Here is a 13,388-nt window from a genome sequence, read left to right as displayed (position 1 = left end):
ACATGAAAAGTGGGATGAATACAGAGGGTACGGGGCAACAGAAGACAAACAGCAGAGGGCTAAGGATCTTGGAGATAGTGAAAGGGCCGATAAAACGGGGACAGTTTGCGGGACTCTACCTGGAGGGGCAGATCCCGAGTGGACAGCCATACCCTCTGCCAGAGCCGATAAAGGAGAGCCCGGAGTCCGGTGGCGGTCCGCCTGTCTTTGATACCTGGAGGTGGTCTTGAGAAGAGCCAACGGGGCTCTCTTCCAGGTACGGCCACAGCGGCAGACAAACATCTGGGCCGAGGGTATGCTGACCTTTTCCTCTTGCTCTGGGAAGAGCGGGGGCTGATATACCAGGGAGCACTCAAAAGGCAAGAGACCAGTGGCTGAGCAAGGGAGGGTGTTGCGGGTGTAATCTACCCACATGAGTTGCTGGCTCTAGGTGGTGGGATTGACGGAGACCAGGCAGCAAAGAGTCGTCTCCAGGTCCTGATTGGCTCGCTCCAACTGGCCGTTAGACTGGGTGTGGAACCTGGAGGACAAGCTGGCCGACGACCCAATGAGCGTGCAGAACGCCTCCAGAACTGGGACGAGATCTGAGGACCCCGGTCGGAGACCATGTCCACCGGAAGTCCGTGGATCCGGAAGATGTGCTGCACCATGAGCTGGGCCGTCTCCTTGGCTGAGGGTAGCTTGGGGAGAGGGATGAAGTCGACGGCTTTGGAAAACCGGTCCACCAAGGTAAGGATAACCGTGTTGCCATCAGATGGGGGGAGACCAGTGACAAAGTCCAAGGATATATGTGACCAGGGACTAGAAGGGACGGGACGTGGTTGAAAGAGGCCAGCCGGAGCTTGCTGAGGAGTCTTATTCTGGGCACACACGGTGCAGGCGGCGACAAACGCGAAGACGCAGGAACCAAGGTGGGCCACCAAAAACGTTGTCGTCCAAAAGCCAGGGTTGGACGGGAGCCAGGATGGCAGGCCAGTCGAAAGGAATGAGCCCATTCCAGAACCGAGGAACGGTCAGAGTCCGAGACAAACATCCCCCCGTGGTCCGGCTGGGAACGCTGTGCCTCACGGACCTGGTTCTCTATACCTCAGATGAGTGCAGCCGCGAGACAAGAGGTGGGGAGGATGGTCTCGGTGGTGTAGCAGTGGGGCAATAGAGGCGTGACTGTGCATCCGGCTTCACATTCTTGGACCCTGGGCGGTAGGAGATGATGAAGTTAAATCGGGTGAATAGCAGGGCCCATCGAGCTTGCCTAGAATTGAGGCGCTTGGCGGTGGGGAGATATTTCAGGGTCTGTTCATACTATGAATGGGTGTTCCGCCCCTTCTAACCAGTGTCTCCACTCCTCCAATGCCATCTTCACTGCCAGAGGTTCCTGGTTACCCAGTCGTAATTCCTTTCCGTGGGGGTGAGACGATGGGAGAGGAAAGCGTAAGGATGCAGCTTTTGGTCTTGGGCCAAACGCTGGGACAGGACAGCCACCACTCCAACGTCCGTGCCGTCAACCTCCACCGCGAACTGCTGGGACGGATCTGGATGGATTAGGATAGGGGCGGTAGTGAACTGGTGTTTGAGGTCCAAGAACGCCTGGTCTGCAGCTGGAGTCCACTTAAACGGGACCTTGGGAGAGGTGATTGCAGGGGGAAAGGGGGGAAGCCCGGGTGCTGTAGCCCCGGTTGAACCAGTGGTAGAATCCCCAGGAAGCATTGCAGCTGCACTCTGGAGGTGTGTTGCGGCCAATCCACCACCTCTCTCACCTTTTCAGGATCCATCTGGATGTTGCCTGCAGCTATGATGTACCCCAGGAAGGAGATGGTGGAGCGATGGAAATCAAATTTTCCCGCTTTGACATACAGCAGGTTCTTCAGAAGACGGTGGAGGACTTGTCTGACATGGAGGACATGATCCGTACCAGATGGTAGGCGTTCCGGAGGTCCAACTTGGCCCAGAAGATGGTAGCCTCCTGGAGAGACTCGAAAGCCGAGGCGATGAGTGGAAGTGGGTAATGGTTTTTAACCGTCATTCAGGCCCTGGTAGTCGATACACGGATCAGGGATTTGTCCTTCTTCTCCACGAAGAAGAACCTGCTCCGGCGGGGAGGCAGAAGGATGGATACCCCCTGCAGCCAGGGAGTCCAGAAGAACCAGTAGCCCAGTCAATCAGGGGATTGTGCCTCTGGGGCCAGGAAAACCCAAAAGCCACAGGTGCATGAGGGGATTCGATGGGCAGGAACTGCATAAACTCACTGTGATTACCTGACACGCTCAGGTTAACGGGACATGTGGTGTGGGTGACTGCCAATAGAGCGCCCATCCAACGCTCTGAAGTCCATGGGAATGGAGATGGGTTGTGTGGGGGTTCCCAGCGTAAAGCTCTCATTGGGCCCAGAGTCTATGAGCACCCGGAGAGATTTGGACCGGTCATGCCACAACAGGGTAGCATGGAGAGGGGTACGAGCAATGGAAGATGGGAAACTCCCTGTACGGCTCACCAGCGTACTCGTACTAGTACCTCCTTGATGAGCCTGGTCTTTAATGGGTAGGTAGATAAAACATGTCCCGTAGCTCTACAATACAGACAGCTCTGGATTTTAGGTCTGCGTAAGCGCTCAGCAGGAGACAATCTAGCCCTGCCCAGTTGCATGGACAACAGGGAACAGACTCCTTCTCCCTCTTACGTTCCCGTAGCCGCCCATCGATCCGGATGGTCAAGGCTATGAGGGAGTCGAGGTCCAAGAGCAGCTCCCAGACTGTGAGCTCCTCTTTAATCCCCTCCAACAACCCGTGAAGGAATGCGTTGAACAGGGCTTCCGGGTTGTGGGCACTCTCAGCCGCCAACGTGCGAAAATCCACCACGCAGTCTGCCACACCACGGGAATCATGGCATAGTTGGAGTAGCTTACGAGCTGCCTCTTTCCCGGACAACGGAGAATGTAACACTTTCCGTACCTCCGCCACAAACTCCTCCAATCTGAGGCAAATGATGGATTGTTCCTCCCACACCGCCGTAGCCCAGGCAAGAGCTCTCCCGGACATCAGCGTTATCACGTGCGCTATCCTCGAGCGATCCGAGGGAAATTAAGAGGGGTACAGCTCAAAGATGTGAGAACACTGGGAGAGAAACACCTGGCAGGATCCAGGATCTCCAGCATAGTGCTCCGGAGGAGGTAAACAGTGTTCTTGGGAAGATGGGGTAGATTGAGGAGAAACGTCGCTGGTAGCGGGGAAATTGACAGTCTGGGGGGTTACTGTAGTGGCGGGCTGCCTCACAGACAATCCACGGAATTGCTCCAGCAATGTGTTGAAGGCACGGTCCTGGCGTTCTGCCAAGGTCTGGAATCCTTCCATAAGACCATAAAGTAACTCCTTGTGTCTTCCAATGGTGGCTCCCTGGGAGCAGACAGCGTTGCGGAGATGGTCCGAGTCTGCTGTGTCAGTCATGGCCAGTTCATACTATCACAACTCAATATATGACCCAGATGCAGATACGGGAAGTGGATAGTACAACATGAGCACAAGAACTGTTCGTCGGGAGCTTCATGAAATGGGTTTCCATGGCCAAGCAGCGACACACAAGCCTAAGTATCACGACTCAGGATATGACCCAGATGCAGACACATGAGGCGAATAGCACAGTTCTAAGATGATTTATTAGAAACACCGGGCAGGCAAAGGGCAGGTCGAGGGCAGGCAGAGGTTTGTGGTCAGGTCAGAGTCAGAGTCAGGCAGGTACAGGACGGCAGGTAGGCTCAGGGTCAGGGCAGGCAGAATGGCCAGAACCGGGGAAAACTATGAAACAGAACTAGAGAAACAGGAAGGCGGGAAAGAACACTGGTAAGACCTGACAAGACAAGACGCACTGGCAACAGACAAACAGAGAACACAGGTATAAATACACAGGGGATAATGGGAAGATGGGCGGCACCTGGAGGGGGATGGAGACAAGCACAAAGACAGGTGAAACAGATCAGGGTGTGACACTAAGATCATCATGCGCAATGCCAAGCGTTGGTTGAAGTGGTGTAAAGCCCGCCGCCATTGGACTCTGGAGCATTGGAAACGCTTTCTCAGGAGTGATGAATCACGCTTCACCATCTAGCAGTGCAAAGGATGAATTTGGGTTTGGCGGATTCCAGGAGAACGCAACCTGTCGAAATGCATAGTGCGAACTGTTAAGTTTGGTGGAGGAGGAATAATGATTTGGGGATGTTTTTCATGTTTCGGGCTAGGCCACTTAGTTCCAGTGAAGGGAAATGTTAATGCTACAGCATACAATGACATTCTAGATGATTCTGTGCTTCCAACTTTATGGCAACAGTTTGGGGAAGGCCCATTCCTGTTTCAGCATGACAATTCCCCTATGCACAAAGCGAGGTCCATACAGAAATGGTTTGTCGAGATCGGTGTGGAAGAACTTGACTGGCTTGCACAGAGTCCTGACCTCAACCACATCATACACCTTTGGGATGAATTGGAATGCCGACTGCGAGCCAGGCCCAACCTCACTAATGCTCTTGTGGCTGAATGGAAGCAAGTACCTGCAGCAATGTTCCAAAATTTTGTGGAAAACCTTCCCAGAAGAGTGGAGGCTGTTATAGCAGCAAAGAGGGGACCAACTCCATACCAATGCCCATAATTTTGGAATGAGATGTTCGGCGAGCAGGTGTCCACATACTTTTGGTCTTGTAGTGTATCAAAAATCTTCTGTGAAGGAGTCAGGTAGGATACACATCCATGGCAACCGAGGAGGCAGGACACACTTCCATTCGCCTACGAACAAACTTACACTCTCCTCGACTACTTGACCACTTATCTGTTTCCGGGTCACGGTGGAAAGGGGAAAGAGGCGAGAGGACAGACTTTTGCCCAAATGAAAAAAAGCCAATGTATCGACTTTGCTTGTGATGCATGCCACTCAAATAATAAAATGGAATGTAACGAGAGTCAGAGCGCACAGGACACTAAATTATGTTTAAGCAGACCACATTAGTCCCTGTGCCCAAGAACACTAAGGTAACCTGCTTAAATGACTACCAACCCGTAGCACTCACGTCTGTAGCCATGAAGTGCTTTGAAAGGCTGGTCAAGCCTCACATCAACACCATCAACACCATTATCCCAGAAACCCTAGACCCACTCCAATTTGCGTACCGCCCAAACAGATCCACAGATGATTCAATCTCCATTGCACTCCACACTGCTCTTTCCCACCTGGACAAAAGGAACACCTATGTGAGAATGCTATTCATTGACTACAGCTGTGTTCAACACCATAGTGCCCTCAAAGCTCATCAATAAGCTAAGGTCCCTGGGACTAAACACTTCCCTCTGCAACTGGATCCTGGACATCCTGACGTGCCGCCCCCAGGTGGTAAGGGTAGGTAACAACACATCCGCCACGCTGATCCTCAACACAGGGGTTACTCAGGGGTACGTGCTCAGTCCCCTCCTGTACTCCCTGTTCACTCATGACTGCACGGCCGGGCACGACTCCAACACCATCATTACATTTGCTGATGACACAACAGTGGTAGGCCTGATCACCGACAATGACGAGACAGCATATAGGGAGGAGGTCAGAGACCTGGCCGTGTGGTGCCAGGACAACAACCTCTCCCTCAACGTGATCAAGACAAAGGAGATGATTGTGGACTACAGGAAAAAGAGGACCAAGCATGCCCCCATTCTCATCGATGGGGCTGCAGTGGAGCAGGTTGAGAGCTTCAAGTTCTTTGGTGTCCAAATCACCAACAAACTAACATGGTTGAAGCACACCAAGACAGTCGTGAAGAGGGCACAAAAAAAGCTATTCCCCATCAGGAGACTGAAAAGATTTGGCATGGGTCCTCAGATTCTCAAAAGGTTCTACAGCTGTACCATCGAGAGCATCCTGACTGGTTGCATTACTGTCTGGTATGGCAACTGCTCGGCCTCCGACCACAAAGCACTACAGAGGATAGTGCAACGGCCCAATACATCACTGGGGCCAAGCTTCCTGCCATCCAGGACCTCTGTACCAGGCGGTGCCAGAGGAAGGCCCTAAAAATTGTCAAAGACTCCAACCACCCTAGTCATAGACTGTTCTCTCTGCTACCGCACAGCAAGCGGTACCAGAGCATCAAGTCTAGGTCCAAGAGGCTTCTAAACAGCTTTTACCCCCAAGCCATAAGACTCCTGAACATTTAGTCAAATGGCTACCCAGACTATTTGCAAATCTACCCCTAAACTTTTTTTCAACAAGTCAAAATACATGTATATTTACTCCTCAGATACCCTAAAATGTAATCAAACAATAATATTTCTTACGGAAAGAAGTATGTTCAATAGGAACCCGATTTTAGCAGGTGCGTCCTGTCTTCATGCCGCGCGCAAACACGAATTTCCAAGACTGTGTCCCTGTACTAAAACGGATCTTTCTTATTCGTTTTTGAAGTTACAAGCCTGAAACCTTGAATATAGAGTGCTGACACCCTGCGGAAGCCATAGGAATTGCATCCAGGGAGCTAATTTTCAATATGACCTTATACTTGCCATTCTAAGAGGATGGTCTCTCAAAAAAGCAACATTTCCGGTTGGTTTTTCTTTGGATTTTCTCCTAACATATCTATTGTGTTATATTCTCCTACATTATTTTAACATTTCTTCAAAGTGTTTTCTTTCCAATGGTACAATTATATGCATATCCTGGCTTCAGGGCCTGAGCAACAGGCAGTTTACTTTGGGCACGTCATTCAGGTGGAAATTGAGAAAAAAGGGCCTAGCCCTAAGAAGTTATTAACTGTTTAGCAGTCTAATGGCTTGGGGGTAGATGCTGTTAGGAACCTTTTGGACCTAGACTTGGAGCTCCGGTACCACTTGCCGTGCGATAGCAGAGAGAACAGTCTATGACTAGGGTGGCTGGAGTTTTTGATAATTTTTAGGGCCTTCCTCTGACACCGCCTGGTATAGAGGTCCTGGATGGCAGGATCTTGGCCCCAGTGATGTACTGGGCCGTTGCACTACTCTCTGTAGCGCCTTGCGGTCGGATGCCTAACAGTTACCATACCAAACGGTGATGCAACCAGTCAGGATGCTCTATTTTTGAGGATCTGAGGACCCATGCAAATCTTTTCAGTCTCCTGCTGGGGAATAGGCGTTTTCGTGCCCTCTTCATGACTGTCTTGGTGTGTTCCCTGGCACACCCGACGAGCGTCAGAGCCGGTGTAGTAGGATTCAATCTTAGTCCTGTACTGACGCTTTGCCTGTTTGATGGTTCGTCAGGGGCATAGCGGGATTTCTTATAAGCGTCCGGATTAGTGTACCTCTCCTTGAAAGCGTCAGCTCTAGCCTTTAGCTCAGTGCGGATGTTGCCTGTAATCCATGGCTTCTGGTTGGGATATGTACGTACGGACACTGTGGGGACGACGTCGTAGATGCACCTATTGATGAAGCCTGTGACTAATGTGGTATACTCCTCAATGCCATTGGATGAATCACGGATCTGTGCTAGCAAAACAGTCCTGTAGCTTAGCATCCATGTCATCGGACCAGTTCCGTATTGAATGAGTCACTGGTACTTCCTGCTTGAGTTTTTGCTTGTAAGCAGGAATCAGGAGGATAGAATTATGGTCAGATTTGCCAAATGGAGGTTGAGGGAGAGCTTTGTATCCATCTCTATGTGTGGAGTAAAGGTGGTCTAGAGTTGTTTTCCTCTGGTTGCACGTGACATGCTGGTAGAAATTAGGTAAAACAGATTAAAGTTTTCTTGCTTTAAAGTCCCCGGCCGCTAGGAGAGCCGCTTCTACAGTATATAAAGAGCAGAGTATGTTAAGGTAGCTTGCAAGATAACATTGGTGTTTGCATTGATTTAAGTATGAAGAGCAGTGTGTCATGTTGTAGGCTACTCATGAAATATGTCTGGTGTATTTGCTTCTTGGATCAATACACACTTCATGAGGGAAAATCAAGTCTGAAACAAATGTCAAAGTGGAAATCACAAACTCCAGAAGCCTTTTTAATACACTAAATATTTTAAATGTCCTGCATTGCAGGAAAGTTCTCCTGCAACAGGGTGACCAAATTAAGATCATACATCTGTATGTGTGTATTGTCCTTGTGTGTGTGTGTGTTTGTCATATGTATTTTTGTTTGTTTGTTAACACCCCATAATACTGTATGCACCCCAATAGAGCATTAGTGTATTGATAGCAGCCTCCCTCATGTGTCACACTTGGTGTTAGATTGAAGCTAGGCCACAGCTGGTCACAAAGCCTTCAGCACACAACGGGAAAGGGGACCCTGCTATTCATTAGCATGGTGAGGCTGGGCTGTAATCAAATATGAAGCGCACACAAGACCACAACTGCCATTGAGAACAAATAGGATCAGATGGCCATGTACACAAAACATTTACAGATGTAGGATCTTAATTTGAGCCAGTTTGCTTCAGGAAAATAGTCTTTCAGCAACAGGAATTGTGAATTATTATGTGGATTCAAAATTATGGGCATTGTTTGTTAGGGGCTTATACATTTTCCTTTAGGGCAAATCAAGTCTGAAATTTTAAAGTGGAAATTTCAAACTTTAGAAACATTTCTAAACCTTGAATACACTAGAAGTTTTCATTTCCTGCCATGCAGGAACATTCTTGGCAACAAAAGAGTGATCAAATTAAGATCCTACATCTATATACAGATCAAATTAAGCTCCTGTATCTGTATACAGATGTAGGATTTGATCACTTTTGTTGCTGAGAATTTTTCAGGAAATGAAACATTTAGTGTATTAAGATCCTACATCTATACACATAGTGAAACCATTCCCATCTAACACATGCCCTACTCGGCCATGTGTTCCACTTAAGACATTACTTTTAATAAGAAGCATATATTGTCAAGACCACATTTTAAGGTGTGTGTGTGGGTGAGATGTTCTTCGTTATTTAGAAATCTTATTTTCAATCTTATGGTTATTACAGCATATACTGTACATTCCATAATACAAGTAACATAATTTATTTGTATGCTGGAATGAAATGTTTGCTTAGTGAGATTCTGCCATGCTTTTACACTGTACCATAGCCTACCCTATGTCCTTGATGTTCATCCTCTGGGCTTTAGGAGAAAGTGATTTCTATAGTGTTCTGAAATCTCCAAGGTCACTTAGGTGAGTTGTGAGTTCTGCCAGATATTACAGTCTCTATCAGATCACCTTCTAAAAACAGCCTGGCCCAACAGACACGCAAATCCTACAATCTGAGTTCATCGCAAAACTGGTGAGTTTCAGTGAAATTTGACTCTCCAGCTTTAACACGAACATAGAAACCTAGTCCTCATCAAAGACTGTTCTGCCATTTGATCTTCAGTGAGCAATGTTTCTAAAAAGCCATAACATTCTTCTACCATGGGACTGGGTTTAAAGCGGATTTAAAACCACTTTATATGAGCCTGTGTAACGGATGTGAAATGGCTAGCTAGTTAGCGGGTACGCGCTACTAGCGTTTCAATCAGTTACGTCACTTGCTCTGAAACCTAGAAGTAGTGTTGCACCTTGCTCTGCAAGGGCCGTGGCCTTTGTGAAGCGATGGGTAACGATGCTTCGTGGGCGACAGTTGTTGATGTGTGCAGAGGGTCCCTGGTTTGCGCCCGAGGTCGGGGCGAGGGGACGTACTAAAGTTATACTGTTACATTGATGCTGTTGACCCGGATCACTGGTTGCTGCGGAAAAGGAGGAGGTTGAAAGGGGGGTGAGTGTAACGGATGTGAAATGGCTAGCTAGTTAGCGGGTACGCGCTACTAGCGTTTCAATCAGTTACGTCACTTGCTCTGAAACCTAGAAGTAGTGTTGCACCTTGCTCTGCAAGGGCCGTGGCCTTTGTGGAGCGATGGGTAACGATGCTTCGTGGGTGTCAGTTGTTGATGTGTGCAGAGGGTCCCTGGTTCGCGCGAGGGGACGTACTAAAGTTATACTGTTACACCTGTCCCATGAGTTTCTCTTATTCAATATACACAAATAAATTGATACATCAAAATCAAATCAAACTTTGTCACATGCGCCGAATACAACAAGTGTAGACCTTATCGTGAAATGCTTACTTACTTATGTAGTAGACACAGCAAGAGTTGCTCATTGATAAAAGAGACTAAAGAAAACACTCTGGTAGAACCAAATTCCGCTGGGTCTTGAATTTTAGGATATAAATGACACTAAACTACTAGGATAAAAGCCTTATGTAGTGTATGCTTACATGAGTGCAATATTTTATGGTAATGTAAGCAGAGCTTTGGGTCTCTCTTGAACTTTGACCATGAATGGAAATGTGCACGGGTCTTATGTTGGGCGAGAACCATGCTGCAAATATTCCATGTGGGAGAGGAAAACCACAGGATGACATACAGTTGAAGTCGGAAGTTTACATACACCTTAGCCAAATACATTTAAACTCAGTTTCACAATTCCTGAAATTTAATCCTAGTAAAAATTCCCTGTTTTAGGTCAGTTAGGATCACCACTTTATTGTAAGAATGTGAAATGTCAGAATAATAGGTGAGAGAAGGATTTATTTCAGCTTTTATTTCTTTCATCACATTCCCAGTGGGTCAGAAGTTTACATGCACTCAATTAGTATTTGGTAGCATTGCCTTTAAATTGTTTAACTTGGGTCAAATGTTTCAGGTAGCCTTCCACAAGCTTCCCACAATAAGTTGGGTGAATTTTGGCCCATTCCTCCTGACAGAGCTGGTGTAACTGAGTCAGGTTTGTAGGCCTCCTTGCTCGCAAACGCTTTTTCAGCTCTGCCCACAAATTTTCTATAGGTTGAGGTCAGGGCTTTATGGTGGCCACGCCAATACCTTGACTTTGTTGTCCTTATGCCATTTTCTACAACTTTGGAAGTATGCTTGGGGTCAATGTCCATTTGGAAGACCCATTTGCGAACAAGTTTTAACTTCCTGACTGATGTCTTGAGATGTTGCTTAAATATATCCACATAATTTTCCTACCTCATGAAGCCATCTATTTTGTTAAGTGCACCAGCTACTCCTGCGGCAAAGCACCCCCACAACATGATGCTGCCACCCCCGTGCTTCACTGTTGGGATAGTGTTCTTCGGCTTTCAAGCCGCCCCCTTTTTCCTCCAAACATAACGATGGTCATTATGGCCAAACAGTTCCATTTTGGTTTCATCAGACCAGAGGACATTTCTCCAAAAGTACGATCTTTGTCCCCATGTGCAGTTGCAAACTGTAGTCTGGCTTTTTTATGGCGGTTTTGGAGCAGTGGTTTCTTCCTTGCTGAGCAGCCTTTCAGGTTATGTCGATATAGGACTCGTTTTACTGTGGCTATAGATACTTTTGTACCCGTTTCCTGCAGCATCTTCACAAGGTCCTTTGCTGTTGTTCTGGGATTGATTTGCACTTTCCGCACCAAAGTACGTTCATCTCTAGGAGACAGAACGCGTCTCCTTCCTGAGTGGTATGATGGATGCGTGGTCCAATGGTGTTTATACTTGCGTACTATTGTTTGTACATATGAAAGAGGTACCTTCAGGCATTTGGAAATTGCTCCCAAGGATGAACCAGACTTGTGGAGGTCTACAATTATTTTTCTGAGATCTTGGCTGATTTCTTTTGATTTTCCCATGATGTCAAGCAAAGAGGCACTGAGTTTGAAAGTAGGCCTTGAAATACATCCACAGGTACTCCTCCAATTGACTAAAATTATGTCAATTAGCCTATCAGAAACTTCTAAAGCCATGACATCATGTTCTGGAATTGTCCAAGCTGTTTAAAGGCACAGTCAACTTAGTGTATGTAAACTTCTGACCCACTGGAATTGTGATACAGTGAAATAATCTGTCTGTAAACAATTGTTGGAAAAATTACTTGTGTCATGCACAAAGTAGATGTCCTAACCGACTTGCCAGAACTATAGTTTGTTAGCAAGAAATTTGTGGAGTGGTTGAAAACCGAGTTTTAATGACTCCAACCTAAGTGTATGTAAACTTCCGACTTCAACTGTATTGTTTATGTATGTAACGCAACCCTTTACATAGAGAATAAGGAGAGTGTCATAAATACTCAGTCAAATATCAGTCATCCATCTTCATTGAAAATAGAAAAGAAAGGCAAGTAGGATAAGGGAAATGAATAATGGGCTTTATATCCAGCGCAATGAGAATAGAGGAGATAGTGAAGTCATGATGGATGCACCTGCAATAATCTGATGTAATTATAATAAATTAAGAATTGACATAGGCTATTGGACTGTCAAGACAAAATTAAGAAATAAAACATTTGTTGTTCAACACTAGCCCTTTTCTTTTAAGGTGCTGTACATTACAGCCTATGTCTCATTTTTACATTTATTTTTATTTAACCTTTATTTAACTAGGCAAGTCAGTTAAGAACAAATTCTTATTTATAATGACGGTCTACACCGGCTAAACCCGGACGATGCTGGGCCAATTGTGCACCGCCCTATGGGACTCCCAATCATGGCCAGTTGTGATACAGCCTGATACAGCCTGCCGCATGGGTCAAGGCACGTGACACACAAATGTAACTTTTTCCTTCCAGTGTTGTGATGTATAGGCCTACTCAAAGCCAGAGCCATATTAGGATAAAATATATGGCTCGGGGGGGCTACTTTGTAATTGAAAAATGATTACAAACAGTTCAAATTAATCTAATTTGAGGTTATCCAATAACTTTAGCAGTCATTTAGTTATCAAAGGGGCTCTAAACTGTTTCTATAGACGTAAACTTAATACCTAGAGTGATTCTGCTTTTTCACAGTAACTGTACAAACCTTTTTCTTTACAGCCTATTATGAACAGATGAATGGATGTTCATTGTTCAGGGTGTGATGGGGATGAAGGATGTGATCATGTTAGTTGAGAGTTTTGTGGCACTATACTTCCCCCCGGTGGTATTTGGTAGTGGTAGCACTGAATTGAACCACAGTTAAATAACGTCCAAGATGATTCCATAGGCTGCGTTCACACAGGCAGCTCAATTCTGATATTTTTTTCATTAATTGGTCTTTTGACCAATCATATCAGCTCTGATAAAGATCTGATGTGATTGGTCAAAAGACCAATTAGTGGGAAAAGTTCCGAATCTTGGCTGTCTGTGTGAATGCACTTACAGAGCCTGTGTAGCCTAGGCCTAATCAACACAAACGAGTCAATAGCAGTCTGCAGGGAGTGGGACTTGGACAAATGTGTTGCAAAAAATAAATAACGGTGGGCATATGCCTGTTTAGCAGTTTACCTTGAGATTTGGAAAATATTATTATATTATTGCTGAAAATTAAGGTCTAACTGCTTTGGTCTGGCATATTACATTCCCACCAAAACCACAATCAGTTGTGGACACCTGCACAGAATAGCATTTGATGGAATATGATGTC

The sequence above is a fragment of the Salvelinus namaycush genome, chromosome 34, assembly GCF_016432855.1.
Source record: "Salvelinus namaycush isolate Seneca chromosome 34, SaNama_1.0, whole genome shotgun sequence".
In the NCBI taxonomy this organism is placed as follows: Eukaryota; Metazoa; Chordata; class Actinopteri; order Salmoniformes; family Salmonidae; genus Salvelinus; species Salvelinus namaycush.
This window is presented reverse-complemented; position numbering follows the sequence as displayed.